We start from the raw sequence: 27404 nt of genomic DNA, 5'->3' as shown, positions 1-27404 counted from the left end.
GTCGAACTGATGTGTTTGGCTCCACCTTCCAGTACTCGACGGGGCGACGCATAAACTCCAGGTGGGTCCGAAGGCGGGGCCTACTTCCAGCCACGCACGGCTCCTAGCCTTGAGCGACTCGCTGTTGTGACCACGTAAGTCGTCAAGTCGCACCAGTAGGTTGCGTCGCACTTCGGCAAAGCTCTTTCCCCAGATCCACTGGCACATTCTGTAGAAGGAGGCGAAGAAGGCTGATGCAAGTGGTTGTGACCAGCAGCGCAGGCAGAAGGCAAAGACCAACGAGGCTTCCCACGATGATGAAAATGTGGCCAGAAATGCGTACAGCCATTTATTATTATGGCATACGTAGTTGAAAAGTCTGGCAGAGGGATTGCCGTTGCTGGACAATTGCGCACACTCGCTTCGCTCATGATTCTTAGTTTCTTGAGCTGGATATGGCGGAGGAACTTTACTAAGGACGCACATTAGTTCAGTGCAGCATCGCTATACGTTCGAATGACCCAAAAACTTGGTGAGCACGTTTTAAGCCGATAGGTGAGGGTCTTATGCAGTGACGACAACTTCGGCGCCCCTGAAACAGGAGAGAAGAAAATAGCCCCGTTAACCACAACACACAGAGCCCCACGATAACTCTAGATGAGTGTTTAACGGATGCCGTATTTGGCAATTACAGGCAATCAGAAGTTCTAAGCTTCAAATAAGGTAACGAAGGGCTTTAGTTGCTAGCTTATTTTTTTTCGACATCGCGAATTTTTGTAGAAAGACGGGAAACAATCAGACATTTAATTTGATCAAGCGCCTGACAATCAACTTAATTTAGTAAGCTTTTCAAATTTAGAAGCTGACACTTCGCTGATGCCCAAGAAATTAACACAATTTCAAACTGTAGGCTATCGAGAAACATTTGTGTCACGAATTTCGGCAGACTAGGGAAAGCCAGGGAAATATTGCTCATATTAAAACGAACATTTGTAGCTGAAAAAAAAACCATCAAACAAAACAGCTCTTAACAAACACTGCCTCGCGTTATGAACACCTAAATATGTATACAGGATAACAGTTCCTCTCTAAATTGAGTTCTAGCCGCTGACGTCGTAGCTCGTTTGTCACGGATTCGGAGCAATCGCCGTCGCACAAGAGGGTGGGGTCGTCAGGGGGCTGCCGTTGCATGGGACGGGGCCTGAGGAATAGGGAGCCGCCGTAGCACGGCTGCAGTTGGTGCACGGGCAGCCGCCCTCTCTACAGGACTGGGGCTCGGTGAGTGGACAGCAGTGTTGAAGCTTCGGCTGGCGTCCGGGGCACAGGACGGGGCTGGAACTGCAACCTGCCCGGGTACTGCGATGCATGCACCGTAGCAACCCGAAGAACGACGGCGGGCCGGTGTGGTGGCGGCGGGTTCCCTCTCCGGGCCAGGCATTGTGAGCCACCCGCTGCCGTCCTCCAGAGCTCAGCTCCCGACACGCCCGCACTAGCCGCAGGCTACGTCACCCATTGATCTGCCACGTCAGCCCATTCCCTTTCGCTTCCTTACTTTCTCGTCGCGGTCGCAGACCGCATTTTTTTTTTCTCTTTGGTCACGCGCCACTCCTCCTTTTGCTCCTTTTTTGCCGACCGGCGTCGTTGTCGTCTTCGCAACACACGCGCGTGCTTCGCCTGTCACTCATGACAATTTGGAGAGCGGTTTAAGTTTAACCTGAACATTTTAGAGGTGGACAAAGTGAAGCACTTGTTGATATCATTTCCAGATGTGTGTCCGTGTCTCCTTTTCTGTGAGTAATAGATATACAGGGCGTCCCAACTCTCATGCACCAAGATTTAAAAATAGCAAATGCCACGTATCTGGACAGAACCAAGGTAACGCTTGCCGTCGCTTAGAGATACTCAGATTATTTTTGCCGTCCGCCTAATTACATAATTAGTCCTAATTATTTAATTAGAGTTCTCAAATAATATAATTAGATGAAAAGTGTCAATGAAGAAAATTGTAGAGCAGCGTGAAAAACTCCCGAAACAGCTCAATACGTGCTACAAAAGAGTGTTTTTGCGAGCGTCAAAGCTCGCGAATACACGCAAAATTGCCGCGCGACTGGCCGCTCGCGACACTTTGCTTGAATCCGCCTTTTTCACGGCCCGACGGCGCATGCGCCCTGCCCAGGCGGATTAGTCGCGAAACGTTTTGGAAGGGTCGCGCGCGCGGCCGTGCGGCGCCATCTCGGGGAAACGTCCCCCTATCCCCTGCCTTACGTCGCAAAATTTATCTTGGAATATACCCTACCTCAGCCTGCAAGTTTTGTCCCGCTAGCAGAGCGGACCTAAACCACATTATGTGGCAATGCAAGAACCACTCCCCACCCCCTCCCCTTTGTGGAGCTTTAAGTAGTCGGGAGCTGTGGGAGGCTGCCATGCGCAGCGATAACCCCGAACTTCAGGAAGCTATCCTGAGGTGGGCTGAGGTGGTAGAGGCGGCCTACCGCGAATAGGACAACCTATCTCGCCTTCTTCTCGCAGCCTCTTTCCCTTTAATATGAAATAAATAAAGTTGTTTCTCTCTCTCTCTCTCTCTCTCTACCCCATCCCCCCCCCCCAAAAAAAAAATGCGCTCGCACGTGCGCTACTGCCAACTCATGCCATGTACCGCGTTGAAACTCCACTGATAGCTTGACGTCGCTGCGGTACTGAAAGCGTGCGTAGCATACGACTGACTTTGGTACTGCGACGGACTTTCTTGTCGACGGCACCGATAAGATCACTGTGCCTACCATCGTTCGACCGAACCCCGCGCGATAGGCCATCGAACCGATAACGCGATAGCCGCAACGCCTTCGTTGGTATACATAAACAATCGCGCTCAAAGCGAGTCCAACATGCCTACGAAGTTGAAAGGTTGAAATGCACAAGCTTCGACCCTCTCAAGCCGTGCACATGAACTTCGAGCCAATGTTGATTCTGTTGCAGCGTAGGTTAGGCCTGGAGCCGTCAAGTACGTGCACCCGCTACCGGCGGAACTATACTGAAACGTAAGCAAGTTAGGACGAAGGAAACTGCTTATATAGTTCAGTTCTGGCCTTAGCGATTTGAAATAAACTGCTCTTCGCTTCGCACGGCGCGTACAGAATAAGCTGCAAGCGGCGACACAGCGCTGTGCACAGCACGGCTACGGGAACGTCACCGTTCCCGTAGGCTGCCGCTTGTATTCGCAACGTAGATGGGTGGGTTTATACGTGTTGGTGTGCTGACACATTTCTTAGTTCCTCAGATGTACTGTTTATCTCTGCGTCAAACGCGAGACAAGAGACGGTACATTCGGTACAGCTGCATAAACCGCCGCCTCGCTCAGCCAACAGTGTCAGCGATGGCATCCGCGTTTTTGCGGGAGAAAAATGCGGCCTTTATATGAGCACTTATGTCAGCACAATTTTCTCTAATAATGCTTTATGACGTGCGAAAACTAAGTATGATGAAGTTAAAGAAAAGCGAGAATCAGTAAAAAATTAACAGCCCGATATTTGTAAACGGATCGCAGTCGCTGTTGAGTAGCTCAGGCGCTCATACTGACTCGGCTCACGGTGGAATAACGCGGCTCATATGAGCAGGTATGTGTGTTTTATTCGACGTTGTGACATCTTTTTTCATATCAGCAATGCACCTTTTCCCCAATTTTTGACGCTAAGAACGATCTGTGGCTGTAGATGTCAATGTAAACAAGTGCACCGCTTTGCTAAATCCGACGCGGAAGGCTGCGCCCTCGAAAACTTCTTATTTATGCAAAATATCTAAAGAATGCGCAAAGAGAATTGAAAAAAAAAGCGAGGTGCAAGTGCAGGAGTTAGCGACAACAAACTCCAAAGCAGCCGCACCGGTAGAGGGAACTCAGCGTGCCTTTATCGGCCCGACATATAAACAAAACAGCGCACTCACGCCTGCTCACCCTATATATATCGTTAGTGAGTGCTACATGGCTTCTAGGAACGACATGCTGCCGCGCAGAAGCCATTAATAATTATTCGCGATCCACGAAATGCGCACCCAACAAGGGCGCAGGCATAAAATAAAGACCAAGTTGCGCAGGTTCACAAATCAACCGGCGAAAGCCCCGGCACCCTTCCAAAACGTTTCCGGCGGCGTGCGGCAGAGGGCAGCACAGGAAAATGAAGAAGGCGGATTCGAGGGCTTCTTTCATGTCCTTGCCAACAGTTTTCTAACCGACCTCTTATTGGTATGCGAACTACAGTATTTCAGGTGAAGAATAGCCCTTGCTTGTGCTAAAATACCAACAGCTCGCATTGAGAATAATAAACGTAATGTTCTATTTTCACATTTGCTGCAATGATTGGCATTAGTGATAAAGCTCAATAACAGGTATTATGCTTTATTTTCTGTCGTGTTAGAGTTACACTGGGAAATGAGCATTGTGGAAGTGTAATACTGAACATCATCATTTCAGGCAAATGAGTTCTGCGGAATGCTGCAAGGTGTAGGAGGTATCATGAAAGAGAAAAATTGCCATTGCTTTGTAATTTCCTGCTACATTTGGGTGGATGACAATTTTCCACTTTCATGATACTCCCTCCACCTTGCCGAATACCGGAGAATTGATTTGCCATATTCTGTGTCCGTGTGCTTTCAGTTGTCGGATAATTCGCCCTCGCCCGGCGATCTGCTAGCTTCCTCGATAACTCAGATAGTAGAGCGACCGCCCCGAAAATGTGTTGGTCCCGGGTTCGCATCCCCGACCAGCACGAATTTTCCCTCAACTTTGAGATCTTCGTTCTGAGAAACTCGTGGGGTTTCCTTTGTATGTTTCGGGTGTATGACAATGTTTCCCTTCATTAGTATTTTTTAAGCAAAGGTGGCTAAGCGATGAAGATTAGGGTACAAGTAATCAGGAAAAAAACAAAGAAATTATTTTTATGAATACCGATATAGTAAACGCTTAGAAATCTTAGCGCAAGCTCTTGGGCCAGTTGGTGCGTGATAAACTCGAAAAAGGGGGTACCAGCGAATTTACAAGGACGCGTACACAAGGAAAAGGCGTTAGACACGGACGGACGCTGGACTTTCAACTGTGCTTTATTGAAATTGACATTGCTGCACAACACCTCCAACGCATGCGCATCGTCACCTCCTCTCAAGACATGTGCATTGATATCAGCTGAAAAAGAACATCGCCGCACACAACATCCGACGCATGTGTATCTTCTACTCCTCCCAATATACGTGCATCAGTGTCAGTTTCATCACCTTTTACCTACCCGCTAGGTAGGTACGTTCCTTGTTTGTTAAACAAAAGGACGTATCGCTGACACAATTATCTTTCTGATTTCCAATGTGAAAAGCGTCTAGGATTTTCCGCTCATATCTAGTGTTTCCCATCTCTAAAATGGTCACACTTTCAAACATTGGCAAATATTTTTTGGACTTCTGGCAAGCGCGGCAATGAAGTGCCAAAATGCTTCCCTGGTCCCTGCTTAAGGATGTGTTATGTTCTTACAAGCGACACACCTACCTGTCGGGCCTATATACACTTTTACACATACCAACGGAATGCGGTAAACAACACCAGTCTTTCACTTAATGAAGGGTTTCACGTGGTTAATTTTACAGGCCCTTCTCGCTCTCCCGTCGTTTCCGATTCTCGCGCACAAGCCAGCCAGTTTGCAAGGTGCGCAAAAAACACCGCTAACACCTTGCCTTTCAGCCACCTTCTTAACGTTGTGGGAGATTTTATGTATGTAGGGTATTGCTTCTAGTTTCTTTCTTCGCTCTGATTTCCACCGCTTCTGCCCTGCAAGACCTTTCACTTTCCGCAATGCGGCTTCAGCAACAGCCCTATTGATCGAGAGAGGGAAACCCGCTGCGAGCAACCTCTCAATCTGCTGTTCCAAGCTACACGCCATGGGGTGGCAGCAGCTTTTCTGCACTGCGTCCAGAACGCGTCCCACCGCTGCACCCCTCTTAAGCAGCTTAGACTGATTAGATTCACACGGCATTAGTGCTTTCTTAGTCCGGGGTAAAAACATCCAGCAGACATGGTCATAGGTTCCTATCTCACCGAGGATTACTCTACGAGCCTATTTATAGCAGCAGCGGAAGATTTCCAGAGACACACACACACACGCACACACACACACACACGCGCGCGCACACACACACACACACACACACACACACACACACACACACACACACACACACACACACACACACACACACGCACACACACACATACATACATACACACACATACATACATACATACATACATACATACATACATACATACATACGTACGTAGGCGAATATGCTATATGAAATAGAACTAGAGAAAATTTCTCTCAGGAGACAGTAATCGCTAGCATGCATGCCCCGGATAAATGTGCTTGATGTGACTAAATATTTTATAGAAAAGCTAGTTGTTAAACACAAACACTTTATATTCAAATACAGACATAGCGGGTAATCGGCTTGAAAACAAACTCGTTGTTCTCTGTAGCATTGCCAACGATTAAGCACACACGTATATACGCGAACACACATACACACAAGCCCACATACACGCAAACACATACACGCAAATGCACACTCACAGACCCACATGCGCGCAAGCACACCGGCACACTGAACACACACACACAAGAGAGAGAGAAGAAAGTCATAAGGGAAAGGCAGAGAGGTTAACCAGGCTGAGCCCGGTACGCTACACACACACAAACACGCATATATATATATATATGCAGACAGGAATTAGGATTGGAAAGTGAAAGTGTACTTTGCCACGCCGCATGTCCCCACGAGTTACAAATTCATCATTTCTCTAAGCACAAGTTAAGCAGAACATCGTTGCAACTGTCCATAAATGAGAAAAATATATTTCTTCATCAGAGCAACCTTCCTTTAATAAGTGTGCTGGTTATGCCTACGCGAAGTGAGTTGCACGTCTTTTTCATCTTTTTCCTTAACTCGTTGGTCTCAAACTTTTTTTGTTGGTCGCAAGTTTTCAGCGCTGGTTCATTCTAACGTATCAGCTTTTGTTGATACTCCCATCACACCTTCGTGAATGTATGATAAACGGAGTTCTTCAGAAAGAAAAAAAGCTTTGCGTTGGAGATCCAGTAAAGACTATAGACAACCTTTCGACAAGTCTGCGAATCTAAAGTCAGGTAGAACTTTGGAAAATGAGAAATAAGAGTAACATGAATTTCGCGCAGATGTTGCGCTGAAGCTAGAAGGATCAATGTTTTTGACAGTGTAAGCCGCAATTTGTTTCTCAGAATGCGGTGGGTGAACATATCAGGTGATGTAATTAAGATGCAGTTAATAAATACATGACACTGCTCATCGCATAATTATTTCGTGCTTAACAGCACAGTCGACCAAAGGACATGTCAATTCTGACAATTATAAAGAAGCAGCAGTAAATAAATTGTATCAGGCCAGTCCGTGCATGTCAGTTAATTGGAAGTGAGAAATGCAACGGGAACGTTGCGAGACAGCGACCAGGGGCCCATCATTTCTGCGATTCCCTTTGATTACAATTGCATCGCTTAATTTCACTTGAATAACTGTATGCGATCAGGAACAATATTTGTCATAAAAGTCAGACAGTATTGGAGTATGCAATCAAGAAATATTCACCGAGACGATCCCGCGGAGTTACCTGGAGCACCACATGATCTCACCTGGTCTTCGATTTCTGGGCTTGAAATCAAAGCAAACCGACTGGTATTTGTCCACCTGCGCGAGGGCTGCGAAGCGGCGAGGGACGACTGACGGCCAAATGTTGTTGCCCACGAGTGGTCCGCCAAGAGGAAGCAGGCTTGTATGGCGTAGCGTTGATTCCAGCCTCTGTCCGTCCGTGATCCTACCGACGACCTATTATCGAAGACGCCCGCGTGCCAAGAATGCACGCCGGTTCTTGCCGCTAAGTGATAGTGAATTCGGCTTTCTCTCTCGCTTACCGGTTTCGCTCGCGGCAATACGAAGAGGTCGTTGTGTGCCTTGAATGAGATCATATTTTCTCTCACATAGAATTCTGGATAAAATGCCCCTGTCAATTTGGCACCGGCAAACTAGGCCGCTCTTGTGCCGTTCTTGAGGGGTCGTAGTTTTGGCAATTTGTTTCCAACGTGACATCAAACACATTCGAGCTCAGCGCTGGCAGCACAAGCTGCGCTAATTGCTGGCATCCGGTCAAGGTTTAGGAGAAGTGGATGCCTGAGTCTCTTTAAGTAGTAAAAAATGTGCTCGAGCGTTTTAGTACGTGTGGCCTAGTCACCACGTGCACGGTTTTATAGCGAGTGCTTTAACCAACGGCTGAGACGGCGAGTGTATGATGTCACCGTAGGACTATTGTGGATGTGCACATTGAGACCTTGAATAGGAAGGAGCTGCGCTTAACGTTGGGCCAGAACTACATCAGAAATTATATACGGCGAGTGCCATAGGCAGGCATTTAACTTACCCACATTTATACGGCAAAAAACATAGCTATTCGCATGGCAAAACCCGAGATGTCCTGAAGAAGGCCTTAACGTCTCTTCCCTAGGTCGAAGAAAGTAGATAACACTGCCACCCACGCGTGTCTGTCGAGCGAACGGCGGGCATCAAAAGCTGATGGCGTTCCGCTTCAACATTAGCATACCTGTTCTTGAGCCTCAGCTCTGCGTCTTCATTGTTGCTTCCCTGTATTATACTGCGTCTTGCTCTTTTTGCAGTCGTCGTGAATGGCCGCATAAGGCTCCATGACCACATGTTCTTGCGCTGCAGCATCGATGCACATTTTCTCACATGATCCGTTTACCTAACGTTTCACAGCTATACTCTCGTGATGGGCCGAAGTGTTGGTCGCACGGACAAGTGGCGCTGCGATCACGCCTTTCTTGACTTCTGATTTCACTTCTGAATTATTTTTTGATGCACTGTTTCGTCTGCAGCTACCGCCATCGTGTTGTTTGTGCCTTGAAATGTGTGACTGGTCTTCCGAGTAAAATGCTTCTTGCACAAGCATTTCCGCGTGTCATAACAGCACGAAGTTTACTATGCGGCCTTGCTTTCTGTTCTGTTTCCCCAGCGGCCAGGTACATGGTGGTGCTGGTGGTAACCTGTTTTGGCATCGCCACAAAACGTCGGAAAGATTAAAAATTCAGAAACACTGCTACATTGAAAAGATCAACGCCTCACCAATAAGTAAAAAATATTCCAACGTCAATATGAGGAGGACGATATTTTGAACTTGATTTATTCGTGCGGAGACCAAGACAGATTCCCACGGCATATAATTCCTAAAAATCTCGCTGTTGGTCCCTGTTCAATGTTGACTTTTTGAAATTGCAGTTGTAATTGATAAAGAGTTATTGTTCCTTACGATTTAAATTTAAATACTTAGTTTTTGCGTTTAATTGGAGTTTAATTGCATTCAGCCACAAACGTAGTTGCTCTAACCAGATGTTAGCTTGCTCAAAAAGATTTTGTATTTCTCTTCCTGAGAAGAACACAATAATATCATCCGCGTATTTATCAGCCTTCAATATTTACAATATCATTTGTGTACAATAAAAACAAATAATGAATGCGAAGCATCCCTTGGCGAACATTTGCCACTTTGACAGTATCTATCGATCTATCTATTTATCCGCCTACGTCTTGGTGCTCTCATGGTCGTTTCATTAACTTGGTGTGTACCAAAGTTGGCATACTATGACAACAGTGTATGACGAACATAAATGATAGGCCAGGACATGAATATTATGACATGCGTGTAATGCAGGTCAAGAAAATTCGCCTTCGTTTTGGTGCTCTCATGGTCGTTTCGCTAACTTGGTATGTAGCTGGAATGGGTTCAGACATGGGTACTAAGTGAAGGAAACACTCAAGGATGATGGTGGAAGTCACAGTCATGAGCAGGACTCAGCAAAAATGACAATTACTCAGCAAAAAAATTTTTAGCACTCAGAAACCACTGAAATGATTTCGGACATGTGCACTAAATGAAGGAAACGCTAAAGCATAATGGTAGAAGTCATAATCCTGACCATGACTCAGGATAAATTACTGACTCAGCGAAAAGGCATTAATGCTCAAAAGCCACTGAAATGGGTTCTCACATAAATGGTACGTCATGACACGGATGTCATAACATGCGTGCCACGTAGGTGATGAAACAGCTGCTTACGTTTTGGTGCTCTCATGGTCGTTCCGTTACATTGCTCGGCTCCCCGCACTCTGCTTCGCATAACATCGATTCCCACATTTAAACTCCTCTCCTACCGATAACGGGCGTGCACGCGAAGCTTGTCCAACCCTGGGGAGGGGTTTGGTTAGTTTTGTGAGTGTTTGAGACATCCACGGGCCTGCAGCTGCTGCTGTCCCTTCAACGCGGCCTGCTCATATGACTGCCAGGCCTGAACTGGCGGGAAACAGCGGGTGCGAGGCGAGGGAACACGCGATCACACCCTTTCCTTCCTCCAGAGGGACGGGACGCCTGTGATTGCCTGGGGGTCAACATCATAATCAATTATTGTACCCGTAAAAGTCCCGTCAGGGAAATTACATAAGGGGGGGGGGGAAGGAGACAGGGGTGTGAAACAGTCATACATAGGCATGGGAAAACAGAATGTGAAGAACAGCATAATAATAATAAAATAAATAAGAGAATGGGCAAGTATGACAAACAAAGCACCATCATAGGAAACAAAAAATTTCAGCTGTGCAGGGAAATTAAATACGATGTGCAAAAAACACAAAGTGGCCGAAATCGGCATAAGTGTAAGGCGGTCATACATAGCGTGGGAAAGCAGGTCAAATACAGTATAGTAATAAATGTAATAAAAAGTCAAGTAATTCTATCAGTACAAAGATGCAAAATATCACAAGCAAACTACACGGTATATAAATGTACAATTTCAGCTGTGCGGGCGAGATGAAATGCGGTGAGCAAACAAGGTGGTGAAATACAGCGAAACAGAGATAGAATATGACGCAAAATTATAAGCAAATTATATTGCTGGGAGAAGAGCGCGAGGCAAGTAACTATTGTATGGTCAAATGTTCAGTTAGTAGCTGCCTAAATCTAGAGGGATTAGATTCGGTAACAATTCTTTCGAGAAGAGTGTTCATTCTTCGATGGGGCTGGGAAGGAAAGATTTGTTGAATGCGTTGGATGAGCCGTGCAAACGTTGAATGCTGAGGGAGTTACATATACGGCGAGATGTGCGTAAAGGAGCATGTAACAGTTTTCGCCTAGAGCATGAAAGTTAAAATATAATTTCTGGAGGAGACAAAGCATTGCAATTTTTCGGCGGAGCACTAAAGGTTCAATGCCGAGAGATGATTTCGTGCTAGTAACACTGAACCGAGGTGTCTACTGAGAGGTTATGAAGCGAGGTACCCTATTTTGGATGGCTTCGAGTGAGTGGATCAAGTACGCCTGGTGAAGGTTCTATATTGCTGAGGCGTATTCCATTTTAGCGCGAATGAAAGTTTCGTATGCCATTTGTCTGATAGAGGGTGGTGACAAAGCAAGCTCAAAGTCTTTTGGTAATAGCATGCTAAGCAATTTTCGCGGAGAGCAAAAGTACGGAGATTGGCCGGTAGTTATTCACACCGTTAACTAGTCCACTTTATGAAAAACAGTCACTCGGGCTAGGTCCATTTTATCTGGAAACACACCCTAAGAGAAAGAATTAAATTACTTATATGTACAAGAGGCGTGCCTACATCTTCGCTGACGACTTTCAGTGGCTTCATTTTATGTTATCTTCAGCAGAAGCACAACTGTCTTTTAACGATAATATATGGTCTGTATCTCGTGCTGATCAGTAGCTAACAAAAGCACTGGGGAAGAGCATCGATTTAATATATATCCCATGCAAGCGACCTGTGCATCATTTTGCGAGGACGCACGAAAGGCAATACGATTAGTATTAAACGTATTTGCAACCTCAACGTCCGATAATCCGGTATGTTGAAATGGAACTTTTTGTGCGATAGAGCTTTTATTCATAACCTCATCGATCCCTTTCCACATGAGATTTGAATTTACCGTGATATCCAAAAATTTGTTTCTGTCTTGGCGCGTTTAATACCAGAATTTAATTTATTTCGTATGGATTAGATCGATCGAAAGTCATCTGCATTTCTACTTCACAGAAAAGTTTGAAAGAGCATGTTGCAATATTCATTTCTGTTATAGAGGTCATGCGATATGCAAGGAGTTCTAGCGTTATTGCGTTTTTTGAACTTCACAAGTGGGAAAGATATGTTGTATAAGAACGCGAAGGTAGATATAAAAGCTTCGTAAGCAAGTAAGCGTCACTTTTCGCAGTCACTTCGTCCCACCGATGGCTGGCGACAAATTATCCAAATTTCCAGTTTTTTTTCTGAATAGATTCTGTTTAAGCTATCAGGCCATAGTTAGGATGTCTGTTTATGGGGTAGCAGACAATATACCGGGAAGTGATCACTGAGGTCGCAGATCAGGATTCCTGCCCTTAGGTATTCAGAAGAAAAACTCGTCACACAGACATCAAGCGTTGTCCGGAATGTAGGTGTCATGCGAGTAGGCACGTACTTGACGTTTGAGCACCCATAAGATTCAAACATTTCCTCAAAACTTCTAAATTCTAGGTTGTCTGGGCAAGCATCTATATTAATATCGCCCAATAACATTGTTTCAAGTTTGAGTTCAATACTGAGTACAAATATAGTTTAAGTAAACTCTATAAACTTACACATGGATCCAGTTGGTGGGCGGTACACAAGCGAAGTCAGTGTTCATGCACTGAAGACTAATACATTCACAGCAATCGTTAACAATCTTGAAGTCGGGGATTATACTATAGGGCATAGCAGAACGGACATCAATAGAAATTCCGCCACCCCGTTTCTTCGTTCGATAAGCAGAGATGCAGTGACAACCAGAAAAAGAAACACATTGGTCCTCTGATGTAAACCACGTTTCGCTAAAGTAAAATAGGTCAAAGCGGTGTTTCAGTTCTGAGAGATACAACCTTAAGTCGTCAAACTTATTTCTTAAACTCCGTACAATTAAATGGAAAACTGGAAAGTGGACACTGGTTCCTTAATGATGCGACATCACGAGAAAATTGGAATTCCATGGTCGCTTTCGCGGTTGGGTAAGCACAACATATGTAGTGCTATCACCTATGCCGCTATCGCTTCAAAGCTGCAAGATTGACCAGATCGCCCTCGCAACGTATGAAAACAACACGGTCAGCGCTCCTTCGTCGCATCAAAAGTTTACCGTTTGAGCGTCAAATATATGCGCACCCTGAAGTCTGGGCTCATTCCTTTGCGTTTTATAAAATATCGCCTGATAGCAGTGCCATATTTTCACACACACACACACACACAAAAACACGTATTTATGGTCCTTTAGTTGCTTCCTATTTGCAAGCCAGGGATTGTGAAGTTGCTGGCGCACAAAGCGGATAATGATGCCCCGTGTTTTGCCTGGTTTATCCGGAAGTCTGAGTATAGCAGTAACGTCACTCTTGTCTCGCTATTTCAGTTGCCTTCATGATTAGGTCTTCGTTCACGCTTTCCAGAACAGCGTGCATTTCAATATTTAACCTCCGGCTCCGGCATTCTAGGTTATCCAGATCCAGATTGATTTGGGTCAATTCACTGCTCGAATCAGCCCATTCAAGTTGGTCTGCACTGTTTCATAGTTGCTAACTTTTTTCTGGGCCCTCGTCTGAAGTTTATTGAATTCACCACAGAGATGTTGCACATACGATTGCAGCTTCACCCGTTTTACTGGCAGAACCATCCGATCATCCATCATCCGATGATAGGATGCTATGTGGCTGTAAAGGGGCCTAAGAACAAATCGCGGTATATGAGCGTAAAACATACATCGAATAGAATTATGGCAGTGACGTGTGGAGTGATCTGTGGGTCGTGAATGTATGAGAAGTGGTCATGGGTGCTAAAATTTAAGGGTACAAAAGTAGCACGACGCCTACGCGGTGCAAATGGTGGAATAAAGAGTTATAATTATGGGGTTTCTGTGCCTACTTGAAGTTTTTAAACATTTCAACACGCTCAAAGAGTCAGTGAAAATGATTGCCTTGCGTATGTCTAGCTGTTTGATGTGTTTAACCGCCACCAGGATGGCGTAGGCCTCCGCTGTAAAGATGGTTGTGTTTGGGTGTAGCACTCCCGCAGCAGAAAAGGACGGACCGACCGCACGATGTCATGCCCCCTCCTGTAGAGCTGCCGCCATGGCAGTGGCAGCTGATTGACTGTGATCTGTCCTTCATTGAGGTCACAAAGCATGCGCCGGTCGCACATATCCGTATGCACTTCCTCGAATTGCAGCACACATACTCTTGTCCAGAATATTTTACTGGCGCTTCTCTAACCTGGTTTGAATTGCCAGAAGTCGAACAGCTGTGTCTTGCTGTGACCAGTGTTGTGCACGTTCCTCAAAAACAGGAGCGAAAGCTCGTTCCTCCTTCCTTCCCAATATTGGAACGAATCTCCGTTACAAGTTCCGTTCATGCGAAAGGAGCACGTTCCAGTTACACTTCGAACACTGGAACGTGTCGTTACATTAACGTTACATCTGACTTTTTTAAATGGAATTATCGTGTCCGATAACGCTGAGGCGAAATAAAGTGATGATGATGATGATATTTGGTGTTTTGTGGCGCAAGGGCCAAATGTGGCCAAAGAGCGCCAAGACAATGAATGGTATGTTTGCCATGATCAGTGAGTTTCGATGATAGGATGCTATGTGGCTGTAAAGGGGCCTAAGAACAAATCGCGGTATATGCGCGTAAAACATACATCGAATATAATTATGGCAGTGACGTGTGGAGCGATCTGTGGGTCGTGAATGTATGAGAAGTGGTCATGGTGCTAAAATTAAGGATATAAAAGCAGCAGAACACCTACCGAAGGCCTTTGTGGCCAAAGACTACGAGGCACGTGCTTTCTTTAATAAAATACCGCAGCAGCGGCCTCTCCAGAGAGGCCGTGCAACAAGTCACCTGGATATATAACACGTAAGTTCTGTATATCTTTTAAAAACGTGATGATGGATTGGTATTTAAAAATAGGTTCGTTGCCTAAAAACATACAATGATGTAATGGGAGATTTTGCCGTGATGGTAATGGAAAATGTCTTTTCCTCTGAGGCTCCAGTTCAGGGCACTGCAAAAGGACATGAAGTACACTGAGTGGCTCGCCACATTGATCACAGACAGGGGGATCGCCACCAGACAATAAGTATGCGTGTGTACTGTATGTGTGTCCTATCCTGAGTCTGCAAAGTGTGACCTGTGTGCGGCGTGTCTTTGATTCTGGTGGCCAGTGAGTGAGATGAGGCTTGATAGTGTGCAATTTGTTGCCCGTTTCTCTGTCCCACAGACGTTGCCAGTAGGCCCTGACCTTTTTCTTAATAAAGGGTTTTAGGTCCATTACAGGGACGGCTATGGGTGAAGTGGCAGCGTCTGTATGAACTGAAGTGGCTAGCTTGTCGGCCAACTCATTCCCTTCGATCTCGCGGTGCCCTGGCACCCAGCAGAGCACAATTTGCTGCTTGGATGCATACGCGGTGCAAATGGTGGAATAAAGAGTTATAATTATGGGGTTTCTGTGCCTACTTGAAGTGTTTAAACATTTCAACACGCTCAAAGAGTCAGTGTAAATGATTGCCTTGCGTATGTCTAGCTGTTTGATGTGTTTAACCGCCACCATGATGGCGTAGGCCTCCGCTGTAAAGATGGTTGTGTTTGGGTGTAGCACTCCCGCAGCAGAAAAGGACGGACCGACCGCCGCGTAAGAGACGCCAGCGTGTGACTTTGAAGCGTCAGTAAAATATTCTGGACAAGAGTATGTGTGCTGCATGCAATTCGAGGAAGTGCATACGGATATGTGCGACCGGCGCATGCTTTGTGACCTCAATGAAGGACAGATCACAGTCAATCAGCTGCCACTGCCATGGCGGCAGCTCTACAGGAGGGGGCATGACATCGTGCTCATGGAGCGACACATCCATTTCTTCGGCAAGACTTCTTACTCGCAGTGCGTAGGATTTTCTCACGGAAGGGCGGTTCAGAAAGGTTTGGGCACTGGACAGATCGTTTATAGTTGTGTAGGCAGGGTGCGTATTGTTTGAGTTCACTTTTAGGAAATATACAAAGGATAAGTAAGTTCTCTGTAGATGTAGCGACCATTCATTTGATCCGGCATAAAGGCTTTCTACGGGGCTTGTTCTGAACGCACCCGTAGAGAGGCGGATACCCAGGTGGTGGACAGGGTCTAACATCTTCAAGGCGCTCGGCGTCGCGGAGTGATATATAATGGAACCGTAGTCTATACGTGATCGAATGAGGCTCTTATATAGATTAAATAGACATCTTGTGTCACTACCCCACGTAGTGCGAGACAACACTTTCAAGATGCTCATTGTCTTCAGGCACTTGTTTCTTAAATACTTTAGATGTGGGATAAACGTTAACTTCGCGTCCAGAATTAGGCAGTTTTTACAGGTAGACCCTCACCCTGTATCTCGATGTTGGGATCAGGGTGCAGACCTCTCTTTCTGGAGAAGAGGACGCATGTGAACTTTTGTGGGTTAAGCCGAAAACCATTCTCGTCTGCCCACTTACACAGTTTGTTCAGTCCAAGCTGAACCTGCCGCTCACAGATTGCAAGGTTACATGACGTGAAGCCTATCTGTACATCGTCGACATATACTGAATAAAATATGTTGCGTGGGATGTACAGACGCAGAGAGTTCATTTTTATGATAAAAAGGGTGCAACTAAGCACACCACCCTGTGGTATTCCAGTTTCCTGCACATATGGTCGTGATAGGGCATTACCCACACGAACACGGAATCTACGGTTGGACAGATAACTTTCAATGATATTCAGCATAATGCCACCTATTCCAAAGTGTGCGAGCTCTCTTAGTATTCCGAATCGCCACGTGGTGTCGCATGCTTTTTCCATATCAAGGAAAACAGACAGCAAGAATTGCTTGTGGACATAAGCCTCACGAATCTGAGCCTCTAGGCGTATCAGATGGTCAGTGGTGGATCGGCCGTCGCGGAATCCACACTGGTATGGGTCAAGCAGCTTGTTTGATTCTAGGAAATGTATCAGACGGCGGTTTATCATCTTCTCAAAGACTTTGCAGATGCAGCTTGTTAGAGCTATGGGCCGTTAACTCGATACGGACGATGGATCCTTGCCCTCCTTCAGGATAGGGATTACTATGGCCTCTTTCCAGGCAGAGGGATCTCGCCGGAGGTCCATATAGAGTTGTACAGGCAGAGAAGGGTTTTCTTTGTTTCAGAGGACAGGTTTTTCAACATTTCGTAGAGTATGCGGTCAGAGCCTGGGGCAGATTGGTTGCAACAGGTGAGTGATGCTTGCAGCTCTGCTAGGGAGAAAGGTAGGTTATATGGCTCGTTCCCAGTGCTCTTTCGGTCTAGTTTTTGTTTTTCTATTGCTGCTTTGTATTTTGTAAATGCTGGAGAATAATGTGATGAACTGGACACATGTTCAAAATGTGCACTCAGATGGTTCGCTTGTTCCTCCAGGCTATCTCCCTGCGTATGTACCAGGGGAGGCGGATGTGTTTGTCGTCCTCTTACTCTATTGACCCTGTTCCTAACCTTGGCCTCATCCGTGTATGAATTGATGCTTGATAAGAATGTTTGCCAGCTGTCTCTCCTGGCTTGTCTGCGCGTTCTCCTACCTTGGGATTTGATTTTCTTGAAATTGACGAGGTTTTCAGCAGTAGGAGAATCGCGAAGCTGCCTCCATGCTTTGTTCTGCTGCCTACGTGCGTTCCGGCATTGTTCATTCCACCACGGAGCACGGCGTTTGCTAGAAAGTCCACTTGTTTGGGGTGTACACTTAAGAGCTGCATCAATTATGAAGTTAGTAAAGTATTCGGCGGCACCATCAATTCCGAGCGATGAAATGTCAGCCCACGAGAGCGTACTGGTAAGTGTTTGGAATTTCTTCCAGTCCGCTGCATCGACCTTCCACTGGGGGGCGTGTGGTGGAGATTCGTATTGTCTTGGTGTTCTCAGCAGTATTGGGAAATGGTCGCTCCCATAAGGGTTTTTTATAACTTCCCATTCAAGTTCAGGTAGTATGGATGGAGAAGCTATGCTCAGATCTATGGAGGAAAAGGTTTTATTTGCGGGACAATAATATGTGGCTTCTTTTTTATTTAGCAGACATGCACCGGATGAGAAAAGAAACTCCTCAATTAGACAGCCTCGTGCATCAATGCGAGAGTCGCACCACAGACCGCTGTGCGCATTTAAATCGCCAAGAACAAGATAAGGTTCTGGCAATTCGTCTATAAATGACTGAAATTCATGTTTGTGTAGTTGGTAATGTGGGGGTATGTAAAGCGAGCAAATGGTGATGAGTCTGTTTAAGAGAACAAGTCGAACTGCCACTGCTTCGAGGGGCGTTTGTAGCCGCAAACGTTGACATGCTACGCTTTTGTGGATTACGATGGCAACACCGCCTGATGATGCGGCAGCATCATCGCGATCTTTACGAAACGTAACATACTGTCGGAGAAAGTTTGTATGTTTCGATTTTAAGTGTGTTTCCTGTACACACAGCACTTTTGGATTGTGTTGGTAAAGAAGTTCTTGGACATCGTCGAGGTTCCTAAGAAGGCCTCTGACGTTCCATTGTATGATTTGTGTATCCATAATGAAAGTAAATTGGTGCTGTGTGTATTAAAAAAAGGAAATGTTGCTTTAGATTACAGAGCCCTTTCCAGGCCCCGTAACTCGGCATTTGTTCTTTCTCGAAGCGGTCGCGGGAGCCTCGCCGCTCCTTAGGCGCTTGGTGCGCCGTCGGGATGGGTGTAGTGTCCATTGCCTCTTGTGAGGCGCCGGACGCGCTCTTGCGAGCGAGAAGTTTCGCGAGAAAGTCTCGCCGCGAAGGACGAGACATTTGCGCCCACCAGCCCGGAGGTCGATGGGGCTGCCTTTGGGCCTGAGCTGCGCCGGCTGTTGCCAGCGCTAGCAGGGGCCGGTGAGGGTGAGGCAGCCTTGGCTGCACCCACCGTGGGAGCTGCTGGCGGGCCTGCGGCTTCACTACGCGTAGCGCAGGCTGCCACCGAGGACTGTGGCGGTGCCGGCAACCCTGAGGTAACCGGGCCTGTTTGCTGGTTGGGTGGAGTGGATTTAGCTCCTTCCACCCTGGGGGCAGGATCCACAAGCAACAGCTCGCTGCGCGCGGGCTGGGCAGGTGGCAGTAGCTGCTGCGAAGCTGCCCCTTGACGCGCCGCATCAGCGTAAGTGGTCGTGTGGAATGGTGAGCACCTTTTGCGTGCGTCCCTGAACGATATGTTTTCACGGAATTTCAGTATTAGAATTTCTTTCTCTTTTTTCCAGCTTGGACAAGACCGGGAGTACGCTGGATGGTCACCATCGCAATTTACGCAGTGAGGTGTAGCCTCGCAATTGTCTGAGGCATGGCCTTGTACTCCACACTTGGCACAGGTGAGTCGACCACGGCAGCTCTGCGAGCCATGGCCGAATCTTTGGCATTGGTAGCATCGCCTAGGATTTGGGATATATGGTCTTACTGCTATTTTTGTGTAGCCTGTTTCGATGCTTTGTGGCAAGACGCTTAATTCAAAGGTAAGTATCAGGTGTTTCGTGGGAATTTCTTTGTTGTCCCGTCTCATAACAATGCGCTGCACATTCGTGACGTGTTGCTCCTTCCAACCTTCCAACAACTCGGTTTCAGATAGGTCGATGAGGTCTGCTTCAGATACTACCCCGCGTACTGTGTTCATGGAACGATGCGGTGAAAGAGTAACTGGGACATCACCAAAAGTCACAAGCTTGCCGAGTCTGTTGTGTTGTTCCTTATCACGTAGCTCAAGCAGAAGGTCACCGCTTGGCATTTTGGTGACTTTAGAGCCAGGGCCTAGCGTGTTGGTCAAGGTTTTCGCAACTACAAATGGGGATATGGTTCTTGCTAGTCTTTCCGTTCTCTCACTATTGTCACGTAGTGAAGATGTCTTTAGGCCGGGTGAACAAATTCAGAAACTCATCGGTGTGTCCCCTCTTCTGAGGGAGACGATCAAGAAGTCGAGGAAAAGCGGGCGTTCCCATAACAATTTTGTGTTGTTCGGCAGCAATGGCAGCCACCCACCACGGAGTCCAACAAGGGGACGCTACAGCACTTCACGTGTAAGGCTGCAGGCGCCAGCCGTACATTGCTGCTATAACCTTATATAAAAACCCAAGAGAGGGCACCTACACAAGGTTAACCCAAGCCACCTATGAAAAGTGTGGAAGTAACAGAAGAGAAGAGGTGACAGGACAGTGAGGACAGAAAAATAGAGAAGAAAGAGTTCGGAGAGGGGGACAGGAGAAGGCCACCACCGATTTCCCCCGGGTGGGTCAGTCCGGGGGTGCCGTCTATGTGAAGCAGAGGCCAAAGAGGTGTGTTGCCTGAGCCGGGGGGCCTTAAAGGTCCAAACACCCGACATTAGCTCAACCTCCAGGATCCCCCTTTCCCCAGACACGGCTAAGCCACGCACGGCTACGCGTGGGAGGGTCCAACCCCCGTGTGGAGGCGAAATAAAGTGAGGAACTTAAAAGTCACATCGAACTACGGATATTATAATAATTTGAACATCGCCATCAGCAAATTGTCTCAAGATAAAAAGAATCCAAAGAAACGCTCCTTGACAAATTTGTTCAGGGAGCACCACACCTCATCCAGGCATGTCTAACTACAACTTTGGTGCTCGTCTATTACAAGTGCAACACATATGGCACATTCCACTTCGGTCTTCAATTGCGTAGTCTAGATACTGCGCTTCAGATGTGTAAATAGAAAGGTATTCACATGCATCAAAATAATTGAATTTCTTGCACTACAAACCGCATCGAAAGGAAAAATACATAGCGTTTAATGAATACTGATTCAAAATTGCAGTATGAGAGGAAGAAACATGTCCACTATACTTATTCGCAACTTAGTAAAGTCCCTTGTTTTAACTCAGCAAGAGTTGCATCTCAATGTGGGTGTCCGACCTGTAGACGAACCATTTTCTTCGTCAGCACTTCGTTGGAAATGCTGAAGAGCTGTTCCAACGAAGCGCTTGAGGGTACTGCCATGCTGTACTTGAGGAAAAGTTGCTTCAGTCCCTCGAAGTTCACCTGTGACAGTGGGTAGTCAACTGGTACCAGCAGGTACCACGACAGCTCATCCTGTTCCACGGCTGGAAGGGTTTGGTGCCCGAACGAGAAGAAATCTTTGGGCGCGTACGAGGTGAAAATGTCTGCGCTGGCCGGTTTGGTCACCACAGTCAACTCTGTCTTCGGTCGTTATGTTTATGGTTGACAAGAGGGAGCGTGACGTGACAATCTAGAAGCCTAGTCATAAAAAAATATAGCGGAGAACTCACGAAAAAAAAAATGTGGTTGATCCCTCTTATATAGGAATCGGTATAGAACACGAAAGTGAAACGTGTCTTCACAGAAGTAGTGTAATGTTTATTGCACATTGATATATAATGTCTATTGGTGTTTTGTGGCTAAAGCGCCCTTAGGCGTTGATGCACCCACGCTGACGCCTGATAGCACGTCTCCTCCATCACGACTACCAACGTCGATGACCATGAGCAACCGTCGTGCATATGGAAGCTGCACTACGCTGCACACGCTAGCACAACGCGAAAGACGAAGCACGTAACTGACACACTAATACAAGGCGCAATACAAAGCACGTAACTGAATCGTCACCGAGTCAAATCAGCGCGTACAGCGCGTCGTAATTGCAGCCTCCGCGATCAACTTCAGAAACATTTTCAGAGCTAATTGCGGAGGCCACGCTCCGCTGTGCTGAGTACGGTGAACGCGTTGGTAGTGCTTCTTGATGCCAGCGTCCCTTCGAATGCTGGCATCGAGGCGTCGTAGTGCTGAGACCACCGAAGCGTTCACTGTCGGTGCGCGTTAGTGTCATAATGCAGTACTTCTCTTTTCTGCTCGTAGGCGGCGGCACCGCCCGAGCAAGAGCGCGGGTACACGGAGGAGTGTAAAGCCCCAACCAGACGTACGCGTTGGAACGCGTCCGCAGGCGCCGTGCGCCTGAGAGAGATTGTGGTTGTGAGGAGGAAGTGGCGCTATTTTCTGCCTCTTCCTCTTCACAACCACAATCTCTCTCAGGCGCACGGCGCCTGCGGACGCGTTCCAACGCATACGTCTGGTTGGGGCTTTAGATATATAAGGCGCGTCTGTGTAGCTCTCTGCAAATGCGTTTGTGGCGCAATGGGTTAAACGCTCGGCGATCTATCGTCGCGGACCGAGAGGTCGTGGGTTCGATTTCCAAATTTTGCATGTTTGTGGAACTTTTTCTTCTGGTTTCTTTCTTTGTATTATGTTCTATGACGTATTTCCGTGACGGAAATACGTCACGTGACTGGCCTAGCCAAGCCCGTTTCGCGCGGCACATCAAGAGCCGTGTTGCGCATGCGCAAGGATCAGTGATGTCACACGGCTTGCGCACCGGAGCCACTGGAGCCGGCACCTACTTTCCGTGACGGAAATACGTCAGTGAAGTCTTGGTGGACCCCGGCATAAAACACTTTCGTGTTAAAATGCACCATAGTCACGTGACAGGCAAGCGGCAGTGCTTTGCGCCTCACGCGGCCGCCCATCTGCCCTGCATGATGTGCTGCGTACGTGCGTGCGTTTGTTTAATGCCGTGGAACGTTTACAGAAGGAATGGTGTTCCCTCTGCCATTCCTTCATAAACGCAACGAGTTACCATTACAGTTCGACCTCCCCTTAATGGAACGGTGGCGTACCTCTGTTCCTCTCAAAAGGAACTAGTTCCATGCAGGAACGCCGCTCCTTGGAACGCCGTTCTGCACAACATTGGCTGTGTCGTTTGCCGCGTAGTTTCAGCATCCACCCCCTGCCCCACGTCCGAAATGCCTCGCATTTCCATGACTTCTTAGAGATATTGCGTTTCTTGCACTACACCAGAACACGAAACAAAGTGAAATTTGAATTTGCACTCACAATAAATCGTGTACAAGCTATTGTAAGAGATGTCGCATTGACCACACCGAGACATTTCATGAAGCACTAATAACACTCGTAAATCTCAAGCAGCGTTAGCAGCAGCGACAGGCACATCAAAAACGATAGCTGATAAGACACACCACCAACCTGCAAAACAAAGCAGCAAAGATTCAGCTTTCCTGTCCTTGTGCCGCCGCCGCTGCTGCCAAGTGACGTCACACGCCTCCTAGTTATTCGCAATCACCTTGGTGTCGCTGTTGGTGTTGATGTCGCAGGCGATTCCTAGTCCTTGAAAATCACCCAGGAACCACGCGAAAAAAAATATGTAGAATGAAAGTTTCTTCTTTCACCAGAAAAATCTAAGAGTCTGGCACAGCAACATTTCCGGTCGACGTTAATTGGAAAATACAGAAACAAAGATTCAGATTTCCTGTCTGTCCGCTGCCGCCGCTGCTGCCAAGGAACATTTGAAACAATTGAAAAAAATACAGCAGTGCACCCACATCACTGCTGAATGAATTCTGGAACTTTTGTAGTTATTCCTTCCTGAATCAAGATCCTAAAATGGCTCGCAAGTGCGAGCAGACCGCCGAGGATTCTTGTCGCAAAAAGGAAAATAGATGCCGTCTTAGTCTGTGCACTAGTTCTTCAACATCGGCGGAAATGCTTGCAGCGCTCCTAAAAAAAATGTGCAGCTGCTCCTCAAAAAAGAAAAAAAAGCCACTGCAATTTCGACCAGAAGTCCTTTGTGTGCATGTACACGTAATCAATGAGGTGTGCCTATATTTGCAGCCTCATGTTGAGAAATGTTCTGTGGTCGACGCAAAAGGCAAGGTTAAGAACTGTTCGTAACTGGAAGTAGTGGCTCGGGATGATCTTTCTGTGCTGGAAACTTTTTATTTCTTTCTTAAGCTTAAAAAAAACCAGAAAAAAGCTTCCCGCACCTAGGTCATCGAGCTGCCTTGTGATACGTGATGCGTGACTAGTACGAACTCAGATTCTGTTGGTGTTATTAATGTAAGAAACTGCCTGCGACTGAGTCCCCTCGACTTCATAACATTGGCAGCTAGCTGAAACAAGAGGTTTCAGAAAACAGGAAATGTCCACGTATTTCGCACAACGCAACTGCTCGTAAATCATGCAGTGGAAGAGCATAGGCTTTGATAATCGGCGAATTTCAACAGTTTATTATTTTGCCCGAAAAATATTTTGTAGCGTTAGCTACACTGGCCTAGCCAAGCCCGTTTCGCGCGGTACATCAAGAGCCGTGCTGCGCATGCGCAAGGATCAGTGATGTCACACGGCTTGCGCACCGGAGCCACTGGAGCCGGCACCTCTCGCGCACTCCGCTGCCGCCGCGCGCGGATCACCGCCGCCGGTCTGCGCATTCCAGAGGAGTGACGTCGTAGCCGTGGTAGACGCACTGGCGCCGGCGCGCGCTCGCTATTAGGGAGCCTACATACAACGGCGTTGCATGTAGGCTCCCTACTCGCTGTGCAGTCGCCGTCTGACACTGCGCTGGAGCCGCTGCGCTTCTTACTGGCGTTTGCCAGTGTGGTATAGCCATGGAGAAGGAGAGCGCAAATGCTGCTCAACAGCGCAGAAGAACGGAGAAGCTTGACTCATAAGAATAATCTTATCTTAAGAATAAGCTAAGAATAATCAGCTGAACCTTTGCTAACGCTACGTATATCCTGGCATAGCCGAGCTAAGCCACTGCAACTTTTTTTACTCTGGACGTGTGTCGCCCCCCCCCCCCCCCCGAGTCAATTGTGATTGTGAATTGCAGAGCTTGCACTACAAGCTGTACGCTTACATTTTTTTATTATTATTTATAAAACATGACCGACCCTGTCACCGTGCGGTGCATGTTGTGGACATGCACTGGTTTACACTATATACAGCTACTTACATGCAGTAGTTTCGCGGGCGAAATGTTGTCACAAGCTCTCCAGGCCTCACGAGCGAGGCTAAAGTCCGCAATACTTCGGTGCTTTTTCTGACTTGGTGACTCGGACCGCCCATTCGGAGTCTCACCCACTCCTCATGCAATAGTCACATGACGCTCCTGATTGATCGGCGTTGCCTCTGATGAGGAAGCGTCGTGATTTTGTCTGTATTTCCACTGAAGCTGGCTCCCAGGAAGAAGCGCAACAGTGCAAACAATAGTGCAATGCTGGAGAAGCCCCGCTCGCGGGCTGAGGCGCAGTGATTGATTTGCGGGCACGACTGCAGGCTGCTTGCATCCTATGGACAGCCCCAGCCACGGGCTGATCCTAACGCCTCCGCCAGCCGGATCCGATCCGCGGGAGGTATTTTTGAGACCCCTGCTAGAAGAACCTGAAATGTGCATGGTGACAAGCCCACACCTCAGCAGCACAGTCTTGCAGCGCCTGCGCGAAAATAAAGACGACTTTGTGGACAACTTTCTCCCTGACACAAGGCAGTCACATGAAATAAGTGTTTTACTTGGATCAGACGTCTACCAGAAGGAAGCTAATGAAAAGATTGACTGTTTAATGAGTGACCTAATAGCCTCAGAAACCAAGTTTGGATGAAGCATTCAGAGAGCCGTGAAAGTCAAAGAAGGTTCAGCACATACGAGTGCTTTGTTCGTGATTTGCAATGTGACTTCTCTTCCTGACTGTGATTCACATGTGACGTGCCGTCTCGACATTATTAGATTCGGCCAGTCAAAAGCGAACAACGGCAAGGCTCACCCAGACCTTCAGATGTTGGAAAACAGCATCACCAACTTCGATGAGCTACCAGGTACAGCTGATAATACAAGATAGAGAGATACGTTGAGACAGAGGTAATCGAAGATTAACTGACCGCCGTCTGCAAGCCCAACAGTTCGAACTACCCAAACAGTATGACACGGCAATCGGAGCTTATTTTAACGCATAGTACACAGAGCAAGCTAGCGAAGAGCACCTGTAAAAAGAACATGTGTAGTGTGCACCCTACCACCCTGTTATAAGCTGAGATGCTGTCACGACAAAGCCTCGGCTTGTGTTTGACACCTCTTCGCACGTGCTTGGTCATTCCTGCCTGAACGATGTTCTGTTCAGGGGTATAAAATCGACGTTAACACTGTGCAGCTGCAATTCGCCTTCCGCGGCCACCAAGTTGTTGCAATTACTGATATCAAAAATTCATACCTGCACACGCCGCTTCACACGGCAGACCACGGCGTGCTGCGAATTTTCTGGATTGACCGGCTGCCCTGAGATGCGGACTCCTCTCCACCTGTGTTGACGTGGAGGATGACGAGGATCCCATTAGGAGCCTCACCCAATCCTTTTTTGCTAGTAGCCCTTCTTGGTCGCGGTTTGTCGATAGCGACGTCCGGAAACTGGCTTTTCTAGAAAAGGACTTTAAGGTCGACCCCCTCATCGTGGATTTCCCAATGCGGATAAAGCTGCAACAGTGCACAGTGAAACGCGCGACATATTATCTGAAGTGAGGACAATCGCACAGGTGGGCCTCCAATTCAGAGGTTTTGCTGAAACGCATCCTATGTGGCGAGATTGATATTGAAGACGAAACCAAAGAGAGTCCCTTAATCAAGGTCCTAGGCGTACCCTGGACACGCAAAGGTGACCGCAGTCTCCTCACTGTAAGCGAGGCACATGACTTCGCCGAAAATAAGCCTTCAACCAAGCGTCTGGTGCTTCAGGTATTAGAATTGATATAGGGCTTATCTAGGTCCATTAACGCTCAGAGCAAAGGTGTTTTTTCAAAACCCGTGGAAGATCAAATACGCGTGGGATTGTCTTCTTCCGCAAGAGCAAACGAGCGAGAACAGGTTGCGTACTGAATTAGCTAGTGTGAACCCCGGTGGCATTCAATGTTACGTGTGGCTGAGGGCATATGATGTACGTTTTTTTTTTTTTTTGATCACGCTACATGTAATCTCCGACGCAAGCATGAGAACGTACGACACCTGTATCTACGTAGGTTGCGTGCTAAGCAAACAGCACCTACAACACACAGTTCCTGAGAAACAAGAGCCATGTTGAACCACTAAAGCAAACTTCACTTCTTCGCCTGGCGTTATTAGCCTGCGTCATCCGCACGAGGTTGTGTGGATACTTCAAGACAGTGCCATTGCTGAGCTTTATTCTAGTTAACTTTTGCACCGACTCACTCGTCGTGTTGCGTTTGATTCACGGTGCGCCTACAAAAAAAGAGCTGTTCGTACATCATCGAGTCTCCGAGATTTATCACCTCATTAGACCGATCCAGTGGCGTCATTTTGTCGCAAATAACAACCCAGCTGTTTTGGTAACACCGGGAGCGTCATCACCTCGTCTTTTTGTGTCAGTAGTATGGTGGCGC

The 27404-nt window shown here is 47.2% G+C and overlaps 2 protein-coding genes across 3 annotated transcripts in view; one reads left to right on the top strand and one right to left on the bottom strand.

Annotated features, from left to right (window-relative positions):
* Window positions 1–7923, bottom strand: part of LOC119461731 (thiol S-methyltransferase METTL7B) — a 108457-nt gene extending 100534 nt beyond the window's left edge. Inside the window, exon 1 of one of the 2 annotated variants that reach the window (XM_049672060.1) lies at window positions 7636–7923. The gene's annotated coding sequence lies outside the window, so the exon portion shown is untranslated. The remainder of the gene's footprint in view (window positions 1–7635) is intronic. The other variant, XM_049672059.1, reaches the window with a different exon arrangement.
* Window positions 1–27404, top strand: part of LOC119461730 (putative methyltransferase-like protein 7A) — a 167860-nt gene that overhangs the window by 31952 nt on the left and 108504 nt on the right. The window lies entirely within an intron of this gene.

Source organism: Dermacentor silvarum, chromosome 8 (genome assembly GCF_013339745.2).
Source record: "Dermacentor silvarum isolate Dsil-2018 chromosome 8, BIME_Dsil_1.4, whole genome shotgun sequence".
NCBI classification, from domain to species: domain Eukaryota; kingdom Metazoa; phylum Arthropoda; class Arachnida; order Ixodida; family Ixodidae; genus Dermacentor; species Dermacentor silvarum.
This window is presented reverse-complemented; position numbering and strand designations above follow the sequence as displayed.